Consider the following 4,636-nt stretch of genomic DNA (forward strand, 5'->3'; position numbering starts at 1 on the left):
GTACACCCTGATAATAAAGAGTTACAATAATCCAGCCTTGAAGTAACAAATGCATGGACTAGTTTCTCTGCATCGTTTTGAGGCAAGATATGCCTGATTTTTGCAATGTTACGTAGATGGAAGTAGGCGGTCCTAGAAATTGATTTTATGTGGGCGTTGAAGGATAAATCCTGATCAAATATAACACCAAGATTCCTTACAGTCTCAAATTAATGCCATCCATAGTTAGTATATCTTTAGATAATTTGTTTCGTAGATTCTTCGGGCCGAGTACAATAACTTCAGTTTTGGTCGTGTTTAAGATCAAAAAGTTTAAGGTCATCCACGTTTTTAAGTCCTTCAGGCAGTCTTGAATTTTATTTAGGTGATTGGTTTCATCAGGCTTGATGGATAAATATAGTTGAGTATCATCCGCATAACAGTGGAAATGTACAGAATGATTCCTTATAATATTGCCGTTAATATATTAACGGAAGCATATAGTGTGAACAAAATAGGTCCAAGGACTGAGCCCTGTGGCACTCCGTGGCTAACTTTGGTTTGCATGGAAGATTCATCGTTGGCACGTACAAACTGAGAGCGTTCAGATAGATATGACCTAAACCAGCCTAAAGCAGTTCCCTGTATGCCAACTAAGTGCTCTAGTCTTTGCAATAGGATATCATGGTCGATAGTATCAAATGCAGCACTGAGATCGAGCAAAACAAGAATAGACACAAGTCCCTTGTCAGAGGTTATTAGAAGGTAATTTGTGACTTTAACCAGAGCTGTCTCTGTGCTATGATGTGTTCTAAAGCCAGACTGAAAATCTTCAAATAAATCATTGTTTTTTAAGTAATCACACAACTGTTTTGCGACCGCTTTCTCAAGAATCTTTGAGAGGAATGGGAGATTAGAAATAGGTCTATAATTGGCTAAAACCTCTGGATCGAGGTTGTGCTTTTTAAGAAGAGGTTTTATTACTGCAACTTTAAATGATTGTGAAACATAGCCTGATAATAAAGACATATTCACAATATTTAATAAAGAAGTGCTAATTAATAGAAAAACTTCATTTAACAACTTAGTTGGAATCGGGTCTAAGATACACGTTGATGGTTTAGAAGAAAGAATCATTGAATTTAATTGTTCAAGATTTATGGCTGAAAAGCAAGTTGATTTCTGTTTAGATCAGTTGAGTTTTTTTTATCTATAAAAGCTCATTTCTATTGCAAAATATAACAACAATTGACCCATCCAAGTTGTAATGAACCACAACAATCCTTTCAAAAGAACATCCTGACATTGTGGACTTATTGTGTGTCTTATTCACTGTTTTGACGATCCTTGACGAGAATGTTGCTACAGCTAGTTAGCCTAGCTTAAAACAAACATTTGAAGAGGCCCTTAACAGCAGGCCTGCCTCTCTCCTAAGCTTACAAACCCCCACTTATTAACAACTCTAGTCTAATAAAAGTCCAACATGTCTATCTTTGCACTCGAGGCAGATTATACTTTCCTACAAAGCGAGGCTAGCTGTTTTTTTTCGCTCTTTATGCTAAGCTAACTAGCTGCTGGCTCCAGGGATAGTGTATTTTTCAAAATATCAACTATTCCTTTAATTATAACATTACACTACTATCCCATCATGTATCCAAACAATACATATGTTTGTGTTTCAGCCCTGAGATGAGTCCCCTGACGACTGTGCCTCGGATTACCATCGACATGGACCCAGACGATGATAATTCATTTTACTGGAAGAGCAGAGGATCGGAAACGTCTCTGTAGAGCACCGAACCACCGCCAGGCGACTCTCTCTCTCATTTCTCTTTTTAAAAAATATAAATTTTAACTCCAAAATCCTCTCCACCTTTTTCTGACTTTGTTCAAAGTATGTGGGAACGAAAACAAAGGGAAAACACTGAGGAAAATAAAACCACCATATGTAAAACCATTTCTTATCTGACACTTTTGCTCACCTCTACACAGTAGGCTGATATCTCTTCCCTCTTCCTCTTTGAAACACTTCCCACACTTTCACAGAAATGCTGCAGCTCTTTGACCTTGCATGAAATCCCTCCTTGCTCCTTTTTATAAAAATATATATAAATATCATCGGTCTGAATTTTTTTATAAATCAATTTACTCTAATTACGATTTCCTGTAGCAGGAAAATTATGTTTTTTTTTATAGCTCTACCTCTTGTTTTAGATTAAATGCTTATTATAAACAAATGCAACATGTTGATTTTTGACGTGGCATGGGCTTTTGCTATTTTCTCTTTCCTCTTGAGAGTTGAAATGATTCAAGAGGTTCACTGTATTATAGCTTGTGACGGAAATGTGTATGAATTGAATATTTGAAGTTAATTAGCAGTTAATTAACAATGCATAATATATGATGCAGATGAGGTAAATATTGTATTATCACTTTTTGATGTGGTTGAATTCCTCCACCTACTCTTTCTAATTCTCTCAACCTTTCTGTAACGTTTTCACTTCAAAACTTTTGTTACTCTTAAATCAAATCCTTTCTTTATCTTTTTTTTTAAATGGTTACTTTGTGTGTATATTGGTAACTTTTTCTTATGTCCTTTTTCCCCCCTTATGTGGGTAGAAAACAGTTGAGCGATATGTTATCATCAGAATTTCCTAAGCCAAACTTAAATAATACCTAGGAACGCATTTCATATAATCGCTTTTGCTGCACAAACTACTTTACCTAAGTGGCTTATAAGAGATTGATTCCGACTGAAAATATTATCGTGACGAGGAATTATGAGAAGGGAATCAGATCCATGTGAACTTCATGCAGCGGGTTTATTTCTTCTTGTCTCAGCTGCTGTGGGAACTATCTGATGTGAAAATGGTATCACTTGTTTCTTATGTTATGTTATGATATATAATCAACATTTGGATTTTCTTCAAGTCTTTCCTTATAATAGTACTACTCAGATGCAGTACTGTGTGTACACCAGGGAGTTATTGGTCGCTGTCTTCATTATTTTCTGTACTTTGCAAAGTTTGCTTATTCATATGGGAACATCTTTGTGCAAAATGTGTCCTTAGGTTTTCATTCATGTCCAGAATTTGCCTTGAGAAGTTAAACTACATCTAGAAAGACTTTATGCCTCACAGGAAGTTAGCATAAAAGTCTAACTTCCTTTACATTCAAACTAGCTAAAAGTCTATTTTATTTGAAAAAGAAAGTTTCACGACACATTGAATTTGAGACATTTTGAATGGATAAATGTTGGCTAGCATATCCTACACATACTGAAGTTAAATGATTAGCTTTAAGATTAATTTTGTTCAGGATTGTACATTTTTTGTCCTTGACATCTTTCTTTTTGTTAAGGTGTAGCATTAGAAAGATGTTGTTTCTCGTCCAGTATGGAGAGGAATGATTACAGCGAACAATAACTCAATATGCTCGTACATAGACTTGTTAAAATCCAAACATCTCCTCAAACAAGGATTTATTATCAATCTGCTGAAATGAGGAAGAACATGTTGTACAAACTGTGTTGCTACAGAGTGCCCAGCGCGTCCACACTGTCACAGCTAGAGATAAAACGTTGACTTTTATTGGCCAGTATTACCAACTAAAGCACTGTTTTTCATTACATTATCTCCACTTTATCTCTAAAGGGCACACTGACGCACTTTCTCACAAGTAGGATTTCAATTCTTAATTCTTCTCTGTCTTCATCACCACTATAGAAAAAAATTCAAACTGAGTGATTCATGAGCCGCCAGCCTCCTCTGTAAGTCTTGTATATAAAGGCACTTCCGCTCAAACCAAAATGCAACAAGTTTCTTCGTACCATCGCGGTTTTTGTCTTGCAACTCGTTTTTGTTTCAGTTCATCAACCTAAGTACCAGCATCAGCTACACTACACATCAGTGTTTTTATTAGTCAGCAGCAGCGAGGGGGCACAGCGTGTGGAGAACTGTTAGTTTAAAGTGTGTTGTTCTGTCAGCATGTCGGACAAAAGTCGACAACATCAAATGAAGTATCTTGTTAATGATGTTAATTTTAGCCTACAGAATAAATAATGATACAATGTTTCTTTTGATTAACGTGTTGTGACTTTTTAGAAACAGGTGAAATGGTTTATTTTAGAATTTATATTTTTCAAAATGAAATGTATATTGGAAATAAACTGAATGATCAAACAGTGATGGTGTGCTGCTTTTCAGTCTGGTGGAAGAACATAACGTTACATGAAACAGAGCAAAGAAGATTTTGAATCATTTGAATTTATAAATATGCTTGATATATTACTCTGTTATGATACATTATTATATAGCTGAACAATGTCAGCATGGCTCTCATGTGGAATATGAACGTTAGCATAACGATTAATTTGTTAATACATTAAAAGTATATTAAACAACTATTCTGTTATTTCGTTACCAATTCATGATTGATTTGAGAGTCTTAAATGTGAAGATTTATTTATTTTCTCAGTTTTGAATCAATGTATTTTATTTTTACATATTTCTCCAACACATAACATTTCAACCAGCACACCTTTAAGCTTTATCAAATTGTTGCATTTTTCAATAATTTATCTAAAATAATGATAATAACAAATAATCGACAGAACAATCATGATGTAAATCAGGGGTCCCCAAACTTTTTTCTCTGG

At 34.9% G+C, this 4,636-nt stretch overlaps 1 protein-coding gene across 1 annotated transcript in view; it reads left to right on the forward strand.

Annotated features, from left to right (window-relative positions):
* The window catches only part of LOC104953362 (electrogenic sodium bicarbonate cotransporter 1-like), a 42,064-nt gene extending 37,900 nt beyond the window's left edge, over positions 1-4,164 (forward strand). The window contains exon 23 of the mRNA XM_010780300.1: positions 1,662-4,164. The gene's annotated coding sequence lies outside the window, so the exon portion shown is untranslated. The remainder of the gene's footprint in view (positions 1-1,661) is intronic.
* The last annotated feature ends 472 nt before the right edge of the window (positions 4,165-4,636 follow it).

This window comes from Notothenia coriiceps, unplaced genomic scaffold, assembly GCF_000735185.1.
Source record: "Notothenia coriiceps isolate Sejong01 unplaced genomic scaffold, NC01 NC01_scaffold00021557, whole genome shotgun sequence".
NCBI lineage: Eukaryota > Metazoa > Chordata > Actinopteri > Perciformes > Nototheniidae > Notothenia > Notothenia coriiceps.